Genomic DNA, 20306 nt, shown 5'->3' on the forward strand with positions numbered 1-20306 from the left:
ATCTATTCCCAAGTTAGTCATCAGTGTGACTCTGTTATTGTTGTTTCTCCAAATCATTTTCATCTACGCTTTATTGTTTGTTAGCCGAGGGGAATCTAGTTTTCATTCACTTTTCTCTGACAGCCAAAGAAAATCACAAGATGGGAGCGTGCAACACGTGTTTGAATATTGCACATCCTGTAGAAAATAGGCTGTATTTATCACAATTTATTTGTAATTTATCCACAAAATAACCACAACTAAAGATTGTAGTAGTCATTAGTCCTTAAATTTAATCTTTGTGGATTCCAGTGAAGGTTTACTTCCAGGGTGGAGTTGGTATTGGGCCATTACAGTTTCCTTATTCAGCTATATCCTATCCCCACCACTTATGCCTGCTGTGCCTATACTTTCCATTCATGCATGCACACACACACTTCCGTTGGGTTGCACAGTTCCATCAGATGTGCCACTCTGGCCTTTTATAGACATGTCGAGATAGCGGAGATTGCCTGAGAGATAGACGCAAAACCGAACAAACAAAGTCACGCTCACATACACAGTGAGACGCATATACATTCAAAACCCCAAACTGAAAAACACGTACTGAACACCATCGTGCACACCGTCACCTGCAGCTGAGCGCACATAGACTTGGTCGCAGATGCATTCGCACTCAGCCTCAGTCGTTGACACTTTTGCAGCCGAAACACTGGTTCCCACGCACCAGACTACTGGGGAAGTGAAAACAAGAGCAACAGGAACCGCCACACTGCGAGAGGGAGGGGTGGGGGAGATGGGGGGGTTTACGGAGAGGAAAGGGAGAGGGAGGGAAAGAGAGAGAGAGAGAGAGAGAGGAGTGTGAACAGAGGTGAAGACAAGGAGGTAAAAAAAAAAGATGAGAGACAGAAAGGGAACTGCAATTAAAGCAGTTGAGAAAAAGCAGGCGAGTCTGTGATAGGGTGAAAGACCAAAATGGCACGGAGTGGTTGAAACATATTGGCAGAGATTGTGCTAGAGGCGGGGGAAATATCTGAGAGAAAACTGAGTGTTTGTTGAGTCCTACAACTGTTGAGGAAGAGAGAGTGGAGGAGGAGGGGTGGAAAAGAGCAAGGCGATAGAAAGACTTGTTGTCTGTTCTTTGATCTACAAAGAGAGCCGCGGGCTAAGAAACAGTAGGAATGTGAGAGGTTGAGACACGTTTAATGTTAACCTTCACTGACTCTGCGTGTACACGTGTGAATATATGAGCAAAATAGGGTTAATCAGTGTCAGGATGTACTGAGGATATTGCATGAGAAGAATATCCAGCAGTTTTCGCACCTTCGTTCATATTTGCCACGTTTAATTACACACGCATCTGCTAACGGTCACAAATATGCACAGTGTCATCTTTTTGTCACGTAAGCTGAATACGAAACCCCCCCAACACACACGCAGAGGCGGTCATAAAGCCTGCATGAGCTTCTCATGTGTTCAGCTCTGTATGCTTTTCTGTCATGGTGCACGTACCGGTCTTTCTGGTGACAAAACAGGGGTCACGTTTGCGCGTCCTGCCGTTTCCCACTCTCCTCCTCCCCTGTCCGGAGACGAGAGGGGAGCCACAGCGAGGAAGGGAGAGGAGGGGGACGGTGGGGAGGGGGGCATTCCATAGGCACGCCAAGACATTCCGAGGGAAACCATCCCAAATATTTCCCGCTGTGTGTGGCGTTGGCTTTGCTTCTCCTGTTACACACACACACACACACACACACATACATACAGTTTGAGAAAGTGCTAGAAATGAACTCGCACTGGGAGAAAACGTTGTTCACACATAACACAGATCACTCACACAGTCCTTCTTTCTGGTATTCACATACATACACAGTAAGTGGGTGAAGTCGTGAGTGACATACTTTTCATCCTGTCTTTTGAGTGACGTGCTGTCTGTCTTCTTGACTGTCTGTGCGGGGGAGGGAAACTTTATGAATGAATGAAGTCAGACATGACAATAAATATTATAAAGCTTACACTTAGTTACCCGGAGGCTTACATTTGCTTTCGTTATGGCCTCTTTACTGGAATAAGAAATTGAGTCATTATTCCTCTGAATAATTTTCCTTCATGCTTCCTTTTTCAAATTGTTGAAAGGAGAAGCAGTTGTTCACGGTAATTAGTCATATGCTAGAGAAATCATTACAGTCTAGGGTGTTGTATTTGTAGTACTGTACAGATGTGCCAGTTTAAAATGAAATGTAATAGTATAACAAGGCTGTTCAATATGATTAAAGTCATTATCACAGTATTAGTAAAAGTAAAGAGTAATATTGCAATCGTCAAATGTGTGTAAAGTAAGATGTGAAGATGTTTTAAGGTTGTCTCGGCTATTACAAATGAAAGTCCAGAAAGACGTTTAGTTTCAAATATAGGAGGATGTCTCAACTCAGCATGGAGACACAATCACCACAAAACAAATCCCTTTCAAAACCGTCAGATGAGCAAACAAAAGCTCAATGAATGATGAGAGGGCTGATGCGCATGGCAGCACATATTGATTTGATCTTGATAGATAGAGGATCTGATGCATTCATGTGTTTATCTCATCGGTAAAGGTATATCTGATTTACATACTGTCAGGTAGTTTGTGAATCCTCCCTCGAATCAATATAGTCCGTCAAGTCGTGTTTTTTTTTTTTTTTTAGCACCAAATCTACAAAGTAACTAAAGCAGTGTAATTTTTAACTCTGTCGTGGCATTGATTGGAAGCAGAAAGTAGCAGAGCCTTGACGCCATATCAGAGGGTAACGTCAGCAGATTCAAATAAAACGATGAGTGCTGGTCCCGTGTGAATGCACCACACACAACACAGAGGTGATGTCCCCAGGTAATACTAATCCCGTGTGACTAAGGTTTTCAGTTCAGGCAACAAAAACTTGTACAATTAGCTTGTTAAAATATTTTACTTTATAAACATATATAAAAGTTTTGATTCTACAAAGTACAATGAAAACCAGTTAAAAAACTTTGGCCTCACGCTAACGCTTACGTTACTTTGATTATTTGAACGTATAATTCTTGGAATTCTTATATGAGTAAAGATATAGGATAGATATTTTTATCTGGGCCGTAACAGATGACCGCAGCAAGTACTTAGTCTGCAGTTTTGTGCTGTTTTCTGCAGAAGTGGTGTGAAAATCCCACAGAAAAAAAGCTGCAGCTGTCTGAACAGACACAATAGCAGATACACATACGCAAGGGTAGATAAGAAAGAAGATGAGCCATCACTCACCAAGCATTTAAGAAATCAGGCCTGCTCTCTTTTCCCACAGTCAAGTTGGCCCCAGGATAGCATAGCAACTTGATGACACCTGTGTGTGCGGGTGCACGCCTGATATGTATCTGTGTGTCTGTTTGCATGCTTGTGGGAGAATATGTAGTTGCTGAAACACCACTTAAGTTTCTCTTAGCACTCGGAGGGGTGGATGGATGGATGTGTATAGGCCGCTGTAGATTCCAGAAATAATGATCAGTTAAGAAGCCAGATATGTGCTATTTCCGGTTTTCTGTATGGTGGTTTACTTTCTACTGATGTTTAAATGATAAATGGGCTGCACATCATATGGTGCATTTGGGGTTAATAGACAAAGCATGTTTCAATTGTATCTCTCATGCACACACTTGCTTTTCAGTGTGTGAATGTGTTTCAGCAAGTTTGCAAGCTGACCACCCGACACTTAGCTTCACATCAAGGGTGACAAATTTTCTTTTGCAAGATGTGATTAAAAGAAAAATGGAGCAGATGAGTCAAGATGAAGGGGAAGCGTATTTGGCTGTCAGTCATGTCATTGTTTTCCAGTGGTGTAGAAATAAGTGCGTAATTTGATCACAAATGATTCCAGGGAGAAAATAGGCTCTGTCCCGAAGGCAGAGTAGTCATCCACTCAAGTTATTTCAAAACGGGCTTCACGTTCGAACAAGGACTTTAATAAAGGTGGTGGTAATCCATCGAGACAAGGAGCAAGAAGGCCTTTCCTCATCTGCTCCGTGTCTATTTTTTTCCTCTTATTCTCTCCACCTCCCCTTTGTCTTAACATTGTTTCTCAGTTTGCGTTCCCCTTTCTTGGCCTGTACTCTCAGAAAAAATCGACGTGAGTTCCACACTTGTAGATTTAAATGAAACACACCATCTGTTGTCCGTTAGCAAGTACTCCGAGTGTAATTTGAATTGCATATAATGGTATGTATGCATAACACAATAAACATGTGTCTTCTTGTACCTTCTGCCTAGCGTAACACAAACTCAGTTTTACTACTCCCTAATCCCTTTTCCGCTGTGCCTCACCTTCCCTAATCCCGCTCCCTTTCAAAATGTACCCTCCTTGGCTCATTTCTTTCTCTTCCCCCTCTCTGTATCAATTTCTCCTTCTCACCCTCTGTTTGGCCCGCTCACTTTCCATCTCCCCTGCTCTCCCTCACACACAGTTCTCACCCTGCCTCCCCGCTCTGCTCCACTCCCAGTCTCACTCTCCGTTTCAGATTAGCCAAGGCGAGGAATCCGGTGCAGCCGGCAGCTGGAATGTCCTGTTTGTCTTGCTCTGTGTGTGTGTGCGTGAAGTTGGTGAGACTGGTGCTGCTTTTTTGATTTTGATGTGTTCCATTGTCTGAGAGCCAAGCTGCTTCCTGTCCCTGCTTTCCCCAAAAGCCTGAGAGGATAAAAACGAAAAATGGGGAGGGATGGGGAGGGGGGGGGGGGTTGTGAGAAAACAGTTCAGGGACGGACTGGGATGGAGAGAGGGAAGGAAGAAGGTGGAATGAGAAGGAGAAAAATAGCAAGGGGAGATGACTAGGAAGAGAAGGATGAGACAGGAAGTGATGGAGGGATGGAAAAGGGAGGAGAGAGTTTGAGATGGAGGAAGAGAGGTGAAAAGGAAGGAGGGAGAGCTTCAATAGGGCTTTTCCTCCAAACACCAATACAATGAAGTAGTGCGTAATTTCCCATGCCCCCCCTCCTCCCCCATACACACACACACACCCTATCACCAGCATGCACACACAAATACATAAAGGTTCTCATAGGTGTTAAATGTTTCTTCTGCAAATTCGAGCTGTTATACTTAGGTGTTTCTCTGTCATGCTTTGTCACCGTCTTTGTGGTCTGTGTGTGTGGTCTGGCACTGCAGGCTGCGCAGCCAGTACAGATATGAGAGAATGAGAAATTATGGGGAGGGATGAGCAAAAACATAAAGATAAGGGAAGAGATGCAGAGGAAGAGGATGTCTGAGCAGTGGGAAATGAGGAGCAAAGTAGCAAGAGAGGAAAAAATGGCCCAGACTTGGGTGCGAGTCGTGTATGCGGTACATTTCCCTGTGAAAATGAGGACGTGCATAAATCACTTAACATGTGTTTCTGCGTGTATGCATGTGTGTGTGCGCGAGTCGCTGGCCGGCGGAGGGGCTTTGACGTGGCAGAGCAGCACATTCCTGCTGGGTGGTGATGTCATGAGAACTAGCTCTCCACTTGCAGACAGACAGCCCTGTTTATGTTCCCCTCCAGAGGAGAAACCACACTGTGTGTCTGTGTGTGTATGTGTCTCTGTCTGACTGCGTTATTGGCTCATGGGGGAGGTGGGGGAAGCCAAGAGGCACTCGAGAGGGTCTACTTTCCCCTGCCGCTCGGGGAGAGGGAACCACTTACTGATGCCTTCCTCTCAAACATACGCAGAGAAAGAGGAAGTTTCTCATGTTTTGCAGAGCACAGTAGCTGCGCAGCCAGACTGTGCTGCTGTGAGTGATTGCCCTCTGCTTCTAAATAGTCTCCTAAGGGAGGCAGAATTCCTTGCAGTATAATAACAAACTTTGGGTCAGCTAATGACCACAATACCACACAGAGAACACATCTTACACCATTAAAATTACATTAAAATACAATGTGTTGCATAACTAAAGTCAGGCTGAAAAACAATTACGATCTGCTGAAATCTTAAATATACGAAACCAGCTGCAAAAGTAGGTCAGAGAGTTTTTTGTAATATTTATGAACAGTTGGAATGTGTTTGTGTAAAATGTGTCTGCCCATGCAATTATCTTGTCTCGAAAGTTACCCGCAAGTTTTGCTGCCATCAATAAAAGTGAAATCAAATAGGTAACTTTAGAAAAATGTTGTGAGAACTAGTCCTAACAATCGCATTTTCCTCTCCCAGATGCTGCCGGTATGGTTGCCTTTGTGTCTGTGGTCATGGTTTACTGGTTTCCCTTGTGATAGTGAAATGTGATCTTTGGTCTTTGCAGCTTAGCGAATCATAGATCATTCTCCCACACTCTGCACGCACCAACACATAGCAAACCATCCGAGCTCATTCTGCCTGCGCTGCACACAAGCGGGGCGATAAAGCACTCTTCTCAGCAATGCTAATACCTGCCAGTGAGAAATAGCTGAGAGGTTTAGGGTTGTATTATCACAACTCTGTGGCGCACGGGCCCACTTTAGGAGCTTGGCTGACTCCTCCACATGCAGCCATGCTTGTGATGCAGCTATGCTTTCAACATGCGGTTCGACAAATTACTTCTTTGAGGCACATTATTTTGCCCAGTTTTTTGGGGGGATTGGTCTGATTGCTGCAAATTCCAGGAGAGAGAATAACTTGATTGTACATTTAAATCAAGACTGTTAACATTAACAGGCTAACATTGAGGATCTCTTATCGTATGGAAGTTTAAAGGATTTCAGATAAAACTCTAAATCTAATCACTAAACTAAATCAAAGTATTAGGCTCCAAATGACAGAAAATTATAAACTAAAGGTTCGTTGATATATGCGTGGCTGCGTAATCTTCTCATGTTTAGGACACCAGCATTAGTTCTGGTTGCTTTTTGGAAAATACACAACAACATTTGAGAAGAAGAGGCACCGTGTCTTCGGTAGATTTGTGCTCTCAGTAACAACATCCCCTATGGTGTGAAGAACTTCTCGGAAGCAAATTATTATGTTTTCCTAATGTTAGGTTACTAACTGCATAATTTTAGCTGCCGTTCAGCTCATGATTGCCGTCTCTCTGCATGATGAGTGTGTGTGGTCTGTTGTCTGGTCTTAGAGTCAGACAAGAGTAGGGGTATTGAAATTCTGTGGTTGTATGTGTCTTCCTGCCTCTTGTTTATGGGGTTTTGGGACTGTTAAGACACAAAAACAACACGGAAATCTACAGACATTATAAAAAATTTGCAAACTCTGCCATTCCCATAATTGTGTTATGTCGCTGTGCACATTTGCCATGCATGACAAAGTACTTTCTGGTGTGAAAAGTAAGGGTGCCCGATATACTGGAAATTATGACGTCATTCCGATAAGTCCGATATCATAACGAATGGCCCTGATAATATATATTATATATTTTTGTCAGTATTGCAGTGTGAGTGGTTGTTTTAATCAATCGCTCCAACTCCCACATGAGACCTGAACGGCCTGAAGTGAATGCTGCGTTCAAGTGGCATCCATATAATCGGAAAAACAACATTCTGGCTGAACAAAATCATTAAAATACTCCCTCATGTCAGAAAACAACTTGTCAACTCTGATTTTGGTAGTAGCTGCCATTACCCAGGATGTTACACATAAACCACAGAAACATAAAAGGTCGGAAAAACGACTCTCAAACTGGGAACAGGGAACTTCCGTCACCACTTGAATGCAGCACAACGTGCATACGTTTGTAAACAAACCCCATGGCGGCGGCGGTGGTGTGGGACTTTTTCAAAGTTTCCGAGAATTACATTTCTCTGGCTGTTTGTAATAAATGTTTAAAGAAAGTGCCACGAGGTGGAAAAATCAGCACCAGCTTTAATACCTTGAACATGAAAAGTCATTTGAAATGTAGCCATCGATTCGATGGGGTTTTGAAGGCGTATGAGGACGCCAGCACGGCTAAATAAGGTAGCAAGCTAGCCGGAAAGAAGACACCTGGACTTGCACCCATTGGGACATATGTTATCGGTTATCGGTATCGGTATCGGCCTTTGGAAGCGGAAAGTTATCGGTTATCGGTATCGGTTTTTAAAAAAAGTTATCATGCATCCCTAGTGAAAAGCAATTTTTGATGCAAAATATTAGCTATTAATACAGCTGATTTATGCCTTCAGTGTTATGTGAACGTGGTTAATGTAACTGTTAGCATAGGAATCCAGCAAACTGAACCACTGACCTATATATCTTTACTACAATAACCCCATCCATCCCTTACGTATGTGCATGCTGTGTGTTAGTGCAGCTCTTGTGTGCAGTTTCCAGGAATGAGTTATGTCAACAATTAAATTTAAACCTCATGGAGACAGAGATAATAGATGGTAACCCCCCACAGTCTGTGGTTTGTGAACAAAACCACAGTATTCTGTATGTGTGTGTTGTCTTTCAGAATTGCTGCTCCTGTGATGTAGTGCTGTTATGTTTTTACTTGTCTCTGTGAATGTCATCATTGTGACTGATCTGAGTGCAGATCCGCAGATGGTGTGAACACCGTTTAACTGACTGATCGTGTGTTTGCTGCCTGTACGTGCATGTGTAGGTCTCGCAAGGAATGTGAGGCCAGTTTAGCCTTAAAACTTTAAACTATGTCTCGGAGTAGGTCTTCCCAGAGCCAGCAGTTTGCGTGATGTGATGCTATCAGGAGGTTAGAAGTCTGTTTGCTTTGGGAGCTCCAGCTTTGGCGTGCACATGCACACACACACACACTAACACACACTCACATTTTCTCTGTTCTGTTCTCTCTTTCTCCTCTGCTACTCAAAGAGTCAGATTAAAGTGAAAGTCCGGGATGGGAATGGTCAGAGGCACACACCCCCTCACCCCTGGGAGCAAAGAGGTAGAAGGCTGGAGGGGTCAGGCGGATTGGCCTGGGAACGGCCTGAGAAAGCAAAAAGGGGGTGGGGAGGGGGGCACTAGGGATGGATAGATAGAGTAGATGGATTGATAGAAATCAGAAGAGGCTAATGAGAAAGGAACACAGAAGAAGGCACGTATGACACACACAACAGCAGAGGGAAAGAAGGGGAGGAAATAAGTCATGTTCATTCATTCATTTTCTGTAACCGCTTGTCCACTGGAGGGTGAATAAGTCATGTTGGCTGATCGAAATCAGAAAAAGGAAGAGAGAACTTAGTAATCAGACAAAGATAGGAGCTGGACGTATGGGGGAGAGATGAAATAAGAGTGGAACCCAAGACTTGGTTGTCTTCAGGGCTAAACATGCAGGATATAAATGGAATGGAAAATTAGACCCCGCAGAAGGTAAAAAATAAATAAAAAATGATGCAGCGCTTGCGTCTTTTCCCCATTTCCTTCTCCTCCTCTCTGAAGCCAAGGAAAACCAATGTCTAGTGTTTCTCATCGGAACTGAAGCCCCGCATTTTAAGCAAAGCCAGAAAGTCAGAGGAGTTTGTTTGCCTCCACGTGTTTGTGCGCGTACTCTCTGGAGACCGCAGGCTTTTGCGACAGACAAAATACATACTGAGTAACACCAAGTATGAGCAGTTCTGATAAAGTGGTACTAATGCGTTCCTGGTATCTACAAGTGTGGAATTATCATGAGTCTGGGTTGTCAGTGTGAATCACACATCAGACACCTAGACTGAACCGATGGTGAGAAGTCAAAAGATAAAAGCAAAAGTAATAAAATTGCAAATCACAGCCGAGCTGTGTTGTGATTAATGACCATTTCTGTGTCGTTTTTGATAATTAATTTGTTGTTTGAGCTTTCTAATGGTTGTAAGTAATCTTTGTATCATTATTTAGAGTTTTTGAATTCCAACCATACCAGTCACCTCATTCATTCATCAGAGCGAATGCTTGTGTGTGTGCACGTGTGCTTTTAGAGGTGCGTGGTTGTGGGTGTGACTGGGTGTGTGATGGTGTAATATTACTGTGCTCTTTGGGTGTGGGTGTTTGTGGTAAGGGTGTAGCCTTTTTGCGTGGGACACTGCTATCTAGTAGCTGTATGACCGTTGAAAGAGTGTAGATGTGTGTGAGAAGGAGAGCTGTCGGCATGTCCCACCAACCCAAAACCAAAGCCGCAACGCTAATAATTAATTAATGTAACAGCTCAAGCCACCCGATGTCCCCTTTGTTGCTGGTGGAAACCAGAGGTGAGTCGAGTGCCTGAGTACCTGTCTGTCTGAGTGATCCCATGGACCTCCTACGCACACACCAACACACACGCACAGGCCTCCTTGGACGCAGGGAGCCCTTTCTTTCTTTCTTTCCCTCCATTTTCCTGCTGTCTATTTTGGTCAACTGGTGGCCCGTTCCCACAGTGCTGCTGTTCCCATGGTTATCGCCGCGGAGATAGCGAATGGGGGTTGGGGCGGCGGTGGTGGTGGGCTTGACAGAGAGCGGGAGAGACAGCGTTGCTCTGTTCGAAGAGATAGGGGACTATGTGGCTGTAGAGGAGGCGGGGGTGAGTCGGGGTGAGGGTGGGGGTGGATGAAGGGTATGGGGTTCAGCGTGTGTGAGTGTGCGTGATGCGTTGCTCCCATCAACATCACAGGTGGCCAGTGAGGATTGAGCCAGTATGGGTGCGTTTTAATTGAATCTGCCATTATGTGATTTTATATCTTCATTATTCTTTAATTATCAATTAAAAGGTCAGTTCAGTGTGTTAGAAGGTGTCCATCATACTAAATTTAAAAAATGTAAACTTGCAAATACTGTATTTAATATATAGTCGTTATCGCTCTGAGACATCCGGCCCTGTGTGAGTTTTTTTTGTTTGTTTGTTTTCAGACGGGAGATGCTACTTCTTGAGATCAAAAACTTAGGAGGGGTGCAAAGATTGAGGTGGCAAAGGAAGTGGAGGGGAGGGGGTAGGAACCGGGAGCTGGTTAGGGGGGCGAGGGGCAGCGAAAGGAGAGAGCAAGCGAACATGGGAGGGAGGGAGGGATGGTGGGAGGGAGTGCGGGGCACAGAGAGAGGGACGGATTCAGTTCCCACACTTCTAATTACTGTGTCACTGGAGACTGAAAGGGGACTGCCCCTGGCCCTAGGGAATTCGCTGAGGCCGGTCGCAGAGAGGGTGCAGCGGTGGCGGGAGGGAAGGGGACAGAGGAGAGGAGGGGAAGAAGGAAAGGAAGGGTGGAATTAAAGAGGGTGTATGACACAGGAACTCTCTCCGTCGTCTTTTGGTTTTACCTCATTGCATTCACGCTAGAGGTGAACCCCTTCACCGCGGATCCCTTCCCCCTTGTCTACCCGAGTACCCCAACCTCACCTCCGACCCACTTCTGCTTAACCCTTCCTTACCCTCCTCCACCTCAGTCCTCCTTTTCCCTTCGGCCTTTGTTCACCATCGTGTACTGCTTCCTTTTTACCCCCACACCCGCTACCTCTCTGCTTTTCTAATGCTCTGAGCCTATCCTGCGTCTCCTGTTGACATGGACAAGGCTCCCAGAGACACTTTGAAGTCAGTTTGAATGCACACACGCGCAGACACACACACACACACACAGATGTCTTATCCTGTATCATTATTGCCACTTAACCCTGAGCCCTTTACCTCCTTTATTTGCTTTTATCTCACCCTCCCATAGCCTTCGTGTCCACTGTGAATTGTGTGTCCTGATAAAATATATGATGACTGAGAGCGAGACATAGATGTGTGAGTGTCTGTGCAGTGGTTTGATAAGAGTTTGAAGGTATAATTATAAGGCTGTCTTGCTCAGCATCTCACTCCATTGTCTCCTGGACCAGTTGGTCATTGCGGGTCCCAATAAAATCACACCTGAAGCCTGGTTTCTATCCTTTGTTCTGCAATACAGCTGTTTTTTTGTTTTTGTATTTTCGTAGTTTGCTGAGGTTTTGATTAAAAAGTGAATGTTTTTCGCTATTGCTAATGGCATGTTATGGTGGTAGGGCTGTGTAAATAAAAAAGTTTGTGCGGTTCATGTGACATACAGCGATCAGCCACAACATAAAAACCACTGACAGTAGAAGTAAATAACATTGAACATCTCGTGACAGTACAATGTTCTGCTGGGAAACTGTTGGACCTGGCATTTGTGTTGATGTTACTTAGACATGTACCACCCACCTAGACCAGACCAGGCACCCCCACCACATAGCAATGACACTCCCATAGCCATCCCCAGCAGGATGCAGCCTGACACAGGCACACACACAATAACAGTTTAGGAACAACTCAGAAAACACGAAAACAGGCACAAGGTGTTGACCTGGCCTCCAAATTCACTAGATCCCAAACTGATCAAGTATCTGTGGGATGCACTGGAACAACACTGATCCACAGAGGCCCCTCCCCTCAACCCAAAGGACCCAAAGGCCCCCACTAACAACATTCTGTTGCCAGACACCACAGGACACCCTCAGAAGGCCCATGTCCATTCTCTGATGAGACAGAACAGTTTTGGAGGCACAAAGGAGACCTACACAATATTAGGAATGTGGTCATAATTTTATGCCTGATCGCTGTATATAACAAATAAGAAATACGAGGGAGGAGATTGTCAGTTACTCAAAGGCACGCCTCCAAACGAACTTACCTTTGAGACCTAATATTTGCTTAATTATAGAATTATTCGGAAAGGACCACCAGAAAACTGATCAGAAGAAGTGAGTTTAGTTAATGACATCAAAATAATGTGGAAAATACTTTCTGTTCATGATGGAAGTCGACAATTTTATAATGGGAGTCTATTGAGGCTTTTTGGCACCTAGCGACCATTAATAGTGTAAGCCACTTTTGCACTAGCTTCACCCTTCAGACTCGGAGACTACATCCATCTTTTATATACAGTCTACAAATATAACTCAGTCTACACCTTCATCCGTCAAACTGCACTGAAATGAGAGACAATATTACCCAGATTATAAAAACATGTTTAAAGTGGTCCTTGGCTTAACAGAGTTTTACTCTGTGCTGTAAATCAAATCACGAGAGAATCAAATTTCCCGAGCACTCTGTCTGAGGCAGTGTGTGCGTCTCCCTCATAGATCATCTCGGTAATATTTCTCCGACGTCTAACTTTTGGGGCTTTTCTTAAAACCTGTCGAGACAGTACACAGTCCACCGCCGTGTGTTTGCAGCTTAGAAACTCCCACATCTGCTTACGCGAGCATTAAATTTTCAAACCAGTGGACACGCGTCCTGACATGTAACATGATTTGCTGGTACCCCAATCCAACTCTGACACCTCGATCTGATAAAAAGCCATGTGGGAGAGAGGTTTTCTCTCCGTTCCCTCACAACTCTTTCGGAGAGAACAGCCCAGACCAGCAGCACAGCAGCCACCACTGTCAATATTTACAGTCCTGGATGAATCATTCAGCATTACAATAACATTCCCTGCGTGCCTCTACATCAGGAAGAGATTAGAAAAAAAGAAAAAAAGGAAAAGTGAGAGAAGAGGTGAGGAGAGGGGCGGGAAGGGTGAAATATGCGGCAGCGACGCTAAACGTTGAGCAAAGGAATCTGCCGGTGGCTCTCCCATGACGAGGCCATGTGCGCACGCAGATGTAGTTCAGGTTGATGGATTCGGTGGGTGGAATTTCGGTTTGAGTGTGTGTGGGTGTAGTGACAGTTTGAGAACTGTTAGCGCATGTCGAGGAAAGCTGTGGATGTCGTAACGTCGGGCTGAATGGGTGCAGTGAAGGCATGGGAAAAATTAGTTTATTTAGGCAGTTTTAGTGCGTAAACGTCACACAGCTGGGGCGAACTGGGGTGAAAACATTTGGAGCAGCCAGATCCGTCTCAAAAAAGACAAATGCCAGCTCACAGTTGCATGGATGGTCTCCGTTTCAGACGGCCAGTTGTCTTAATTACCCATATGTCACCGTTACAAAAACCCACCATTTGTCTTGGCAATTGTGCAATAGTCACGGGAACATGGGCAGAAAAGTAAAGCATGTTACTGGGGGTTACTGTAACATAAATGAGTGGCTTGCACAACGCAGCCACAAGAATGTAAACCAGATGTGATGTCAACTTCACTTTTTTTTTTTTTTTTAAGTAATTTGTGTTATTATAGAAAACAAATAAGTGAATAGGTTTTTCTCACTTTTGAGGCTTTTTGTTTCACAAACGTATATCAGTGAGTGAATCTACGTAATTGGGGCCCTTGAATTAGCATATTTTCGGTAGTACTTACATACTATGGCTCATTTGTTTTTTATAAACAAGCTACTGAAAGTGTTTGGAGGAGGGCTGCAACTGAAATGGCGGTAGATAGGACTGCCTAATGTGGAGGAAATTTGCAAACTGAATAGACTGTGGAAAGCTTTCGAATGATTGTGTCATGTAAATCGGTTTGATTTGAATGGGATTGGATGAGCACCGTGGTCCTATGCTACAGAGTTTGAGTTAAATTTTGCCGAGGAAATTTGTTCATGGATATAGCACCAGATATTTTTAGCTGCATGTGACGCCGGTTTTATTTGTTTTATCTCAAGATTCTGCTCCAATAAAAAGGGAATTTTAAAAGCCCCAAATTTTCATTTTACTATCTTTCAAAAATTGGAAAACTTATTAAAAGTATTTGCATAAGTGCTGCACACGTGCTACAACATGTGCATTTTTGAATTTTTTGCTGACATGGTTAATCTAAATAGTTTTTCTGTAGGGTAACTGAGAACTAATCGTTTAAGCTTTAGTTTGGAAACGGCTGAATGTCCGCAGGATAGTGCAGATTACAGCTGTGATGAACCCACACAGACGTAGTAATTAACCAGTATTAATACTCAGTAGACCAAGTGTCTTATGTCACGCTCCACCTTCTGCATCACCCTGCCAACTAAGGGTGTTTAGTCTGGTTATTTTAACTTTTAAGTCCTTAGAAAAAAAAGGCAACACATCAATAGAAGCTTGCCACTGATTTAATCCAACTTTTTATGTTTTTAAGATGAGCTGTTTTTATCCCTCTTCAAAACACATTGCCTGGTGTGCAGCATTGTCAACGGACCTTTTCAGGTCCTTGTTTTCCTGAGCTGTTTGGCTTAGGCCAGCCCCAGCTATATGGTGTCTGAAGAGAGAGAAAAAAAAAGGAGTACTTGGGGAAGGAGAGAAAGAAAGAGGTGAGAGGTGAGAGACGACCAGAGAAAAAGAAAAAGGGTTGACTGAAGAAAACACTGGAAGGGGGTAGATGGAGCTTCGAGGAAGACATAGAAGACAGAAGACATGGGTTCATCTGGACAGAGAGGGAGCGATAGAGGTTGAGATTGAAGGTTGAGTGTGTTAAAAAAAAAAAAAAAGAAAAAAGAATGAACTGACTGTGCCAAGCCAAGGGAAAGCATTAGAGCTATTTGTGTGACGGCTAGACTGTTATCTGCTAGGCTCTAGACTATTATCTTCCTCATTACCCCCTTTAGTGAACACCAATAAAGACGGACTAAGGGAGCAAAGGAGGGAGGGAAGAAAAGGCAGAAATTGTTGAGGCCAAATGAAGGGTGAGAACCTGGTGGAAAGTGTAAAACAAAGTTGACAAGAGAAAGAAACAAGAACCGAGAGAAGGACTAAACACACAACAAAGAAAATTAGTAACTTTTCCCTCAATATTGTGAGGGACAGCAGAAACAGTCATGCTGGTGGCTGTGCTGCTGATTTATTACAACCATGTCAAAAATAATGCACTGACATTCAAGCGACGATTGGAGAGAAGCGAAAAATCTTCAGTATATTAAATTGTCCATGCTTTACATGATCATAGAGCATATCAATTTTAACATAACATTTTTAGCTGTCAAATTTAAACACAACTGGGTGAAGGAATTGGTAAATCAAAGCTCAAAAAACATACAAAAATAGAACTTTAATATCTGTGATATATAAAACAACTTAAGAAATAAATTTTAAAAAATACAATTCTGCAAACTATAGATATGAGCTAAACAAATGTGTGACAAAATCAAAAACATTTAAGGTCTAAAAAGGTATTTTCAGTTGTATACTGTAGATACAGTATCTTATATACTTAGGACATAAATGATTTAAATGATTAAGGGGATAAAAGCATAAATAGGTTTCATTTGGCTAAATAGTGTTTTAACACAAAAAGGTGAGATAAACCGATTTTAACTAATTGTGTTTAAAGAAAGATGCTGAGAGAAACAGCTGAGAAAGAACCTATTTGGTGAACTTAACTATCTGGAAAGAGGCGGATGGTGGTGGACAGGGTCATGGCACCTCAACCCATACAGCCCAGAAACACCAAACCCACATCAAAGAGCTACTGGCTACGAAGGGCGCCCGTGACGTCGCCTGTGTCTGGAACAAAATGCTGTACTTGAATGCATCACAAAGACTACAGCAAATGGCCAACTAGCATATACTGTGCATTCTGCACCTGTACGACAGCAAATAGCAAATAACTCTCAGTTCATGGTTCATGGTGTATCCAAAAAATGTAACTAAAGCATGGGCAGCTAGGTTCTCGTGAAGACGTTTCACCACACAAAACTGAGCTGCAAACCGCTGTCTAGTGCTGGCCTCTCTTGAATCATGCTGATCAAGCTGGTCTTCAGTTTATTCATTCTAGATGCTCATGTTGTGAATATATTTGTATATGTGCGTGTTCAGATTAGATGAAGATGGAAAAAGACGAGCCGCGTGTGTTCCGTCTTGACTTTGTCCATTTCTTACTTCCCATCTGTTTCTCTTCTTGGGGCATTGGTTTGTTAAACTGAACAATCAAAGGGATCTCTTTCAGTGACGTGCTCCGCTGAATCGGCTGAAAAGCTGCTATCAGAGATCCGACTAGCGGCAATAGCAGAGGACACGCTAGGGTCGCAGGCGCTTATGGGCTACACAAGTATTTACTGAGAAAAGCAGAAGATTGTTTTGCAAAAATAAACTGCTTTAATTAATGGGGCACATCAGTCTCAGCTCACTTGAAAAACACATTCACTGGATTTGCGGCAACTCCTTTGTATTACCATATTGCTTAAATGCAGAGCATGTTTGCTCAATATACAGTTAACGGCAGGATTAGGCAGTCGTGTTGCATTTGGTGATTTGTATCCCTGGGAAAATCGGGAAAGGCATAATGTGACTTGTATAATTTGCGCTTCGGCAGGTGAAATGAGTGGGTGCAGCGTGAGTCAGGCAAGGGCGTGCAATTTGTCTGAGAGTTGCATTTGAGTTTTTACATCGTCTGCATGTCTGTGCAGTATGTGCGAGTGTGTATGTACATGTGTGTGAGTCAGAGGAAGGTGTGTGTGATGTCAAGCCCGGGCAGGCTCCACTGTGGTCCAAGTTCAGGTTGCTCTCAGGTGGTAGTGGTTAGTCGGCAGAGCTGGCAATTATCACAGACTGTCGAGCTGAGATGCTGGCCAGATAGTCTAAGGATACGGTGGGAAGTACATTTAGTTGGTCACTGCAGTATTTCCCTCAGGTGACCCATATTCTGGGTGTCTAGATACAAGAAGAATATATTTTAAAAGAATCTACTAGACTAGCACATGTTAGAGAACAATGCTAAAATGGCAAGATATAAGAGAGTAAGCTGTTTATTAATAATAATGGACATTTTAACATGTTTACTCAGCTATTACGTAGTATTCTCACCAACCCATCTTATGTATCATCTAGTTTTCAATTTTTACGAGCTCAGCTTTGTCTAATTATCTCACCTCAACAGTCACACTGGTGACTGGTGGCCAAGATTTATTTTCCACTGAAAGAGGAGAACAAGACTTAATGATTAACACTCAAAACAATGACATTTCGTTTCTGTGGGAGAGTTTCCACTTCTCCCACTCCTTTCTTCTTTGCAGCCAAAGAAAACCAGAACGTGTCATTTTTCTGAAGTTTGTATCACGTATGAGATGTCCATCCAAATGACCCAGAGTGAACTTTGAGGAAAAGCTGAAAACATTCATACTTTCGTCATGACGGCTTCTAACTCCTTATTTCTACAGTAGTAAAGTACAGTAATGTGAGGCGGATTTTTCCAGTTAAGCATGTCATCCTGCTTACAAAGAACGTATATCATCTTACAGCGGCAGCTAAATGTTACATCTGCCCAACGGAATGACGGGGAATCAAAGACTGCAGGACTTTCCAGACATGGGAAGATCACAGCAAACAATGAATTTCTACTTCTGCGTATTTTCTTTTGCTTTCCTTGGAAGGGATGCTGTTGTAAATCTTACATACAGTGTATATGACTTAGACCACAGCAGCCTTGGACGGTGGACATTTGAGTATTTTTAAACTTTATTTGGACGTGAAGTTTACAAAGAGACGGACGGGAGAATCTTTTCAAAGGGAGTCGCTGGTGCAGTTCATGCTCCCTTTTCGCTCTTCTTCCCTCCAGTTCCCACGCAGCCCCTTACCTGACTTAACCACAATTTGAATCAAATCACCAGTGCCCAATTGGCTGCTCTAACCATGTGACCCGCATCGGCCCTAAAAAGCACCGCCTTTTGAGATTGGTCTAGGATTTTCCCATGGGAGCTGCCTACCGAGCCAGTGCAGTGTGTGTGTGTGTTTGAGCACGTTAGGGGGAAAAGGCTCCTACCCCCCTCCCACCTCCTCTCGGCTATCCTCCTTTCTCTCCTCTTTTTTTTTTTTTCCACCACCTCCCATCCTTTGAAACACAGTATCACACTTTAGATAGCCTTTGTTGTCACGGCAAGCGGCGATCGGAGTGTGAGAATGCAGGAGGGTCTCTGAAATACTCTGAAAGAACAAAGGGCAGACGGAGTAAGGAAGTGTAGCGACTGCCTAAAGCTTTGTAGGGTTAAATAAAACAACCGTCAAATGTTTCGCTATGTCTGCTGGCTTCATTTTTGTAATTATAAGGCCTGAAGCCAGAACGGTGACTTAAAGCCAATATTGAAATATTATCCGTTCACATGCATTGTGTCCCTTTACATGTGACAGATGTGTGCTTACAATTCTGTCAAACTGAGGAGAAACCAGTATCGCGGCAACTTAGTCATAACATTGAACGCCATAGGGAGAATCTGGCGAGGTGGAGGAGACATGCACCCGAAGGACACACCTTGAAACACAATAAGATAGCAGTGTGGAGCGGCTGCAGGCATCTTAACCAACCTGCAGGCTGCTTTGACTGACATGACCTCAAATGTGACATGAGCGAAGGTTTGCATGGTTCATAGTTTAATTGGTTTGACGGTACTGTTAGTCTAGCGTTTGAAAACTTCATAGAAAGCAGCTGCATATCTTAGTGCTACTTCGCTGTCTGTCACAGCTGCATGCCTGAAAAAATCCAGTACTTTAGTATAATGCCGTAGAATAAACAAGAACCAGCCGTTCACAAATACGTTTTATCTGCTAATGTGTTAATATCATTTACGACAAGTGGTATTGTCATGCACATGTAAATCCTTTCACTTTGTACACAACTTATATTAATAGACCGCTGCCGGATCTGTGAGTATTTTGGTTAATTATAGAATTATTTCCATCCAGGTTGCGTGTGTGCGAGCCGGTGTGCGTGTGTGCCTGCCTGTCCGTGGCTTAGCCTTGAGAGTTCAGAGCAGGTTCTGGCTTGCTCTACTCTGGGAAACTTTGAGCTGAGCAAATAGCTCGGTCTGTTTTCCTGGCTGCCGCCGCACTCGTATATGTGAGCCATGTGTACGCGCCGGGAGCTCTCGTACGCATGCGGTTTAAGCGCCCTGCAGTGTGGCCTGTGCACGTTGTGAAGTATTTTGTCTGAGTGGTTGAGTTTTGAGTGTGCGTCCGCGCGGCCTATGCGTGCGTGTGAGGCGGTATACAAAGAGGAGAATACAGCGTGTGCTGAGGGAAAGATGAGCTTCATTCCCATAGACAAGACAGGAGATTACACCTCTGCTTTTCCCACACCTCCTCTGTCTCTTTCTGCTTTCTCCTGTCTTGACCTCTGTCGCCGCAGAGGCAAACACTCCTCTCTTGCACATTGAAGAACAGGACAGATTTTATGTGTGAGGTTTGTGTACGCCCCTATTCCAGGTGAAGAGACTAACCTTAAATGAGCCAGTCGAGGATCGGGCTTGTGAGAGTCGTTTGATTTACAGCCCACTTCTAAGTGGAATGCTGTTTGCTGGGTGGAGCTCAGGTGTATTGACAAGGCTTTTAGCACTGACATGCTGTCAGGATGGCTCACAGACAAGTGTGTGTGTTCACGTTAGGGGCCGGCAAACAAGAGCTCACTAATGTCCCACCGGGGAGACCTTTACCATGGAGAAGGGACGGGACAGCATGGACATGCGAACGTTAGCGAGGCGTAAACGCTGTCTATTCTCACACACGCACTCACACACTCATCTGATCTCTCTGTGACACTTATGCCCTTTCACACCAAAGCAACAACCTGGGAAAATGTCTGTTTGCTATCAGCGTGAATGACCC

The 20306-nt window shown here is 43.8% G+C and overlaps 1 protein-coding gene across 2 annotated transcripts in view; it reads left to right on the forward strand.

Annotated features, from left to right (window-relative positions):
* The window catches only part of exd3 (exonuclease 3'-5' domain containing 3), a 37279-nt gene that overhangs the window by 15164 nt on the left and 1809 nt on the right, over positions 1–20306 (forward strand). The gene's annotated exons all lie outside the window — the stretch shown is intronic.

This window comes from Chelon labrosus (assembly GCF_963514085.1).
Source record: "Chelon labrosus genome assembly, chromosome: 22".
NCBI lineage: Eukaryota > Metazoa > Chordata > Actinopteri > Mugiliformes > Mugilidae > Chelon > Chelon labrosus.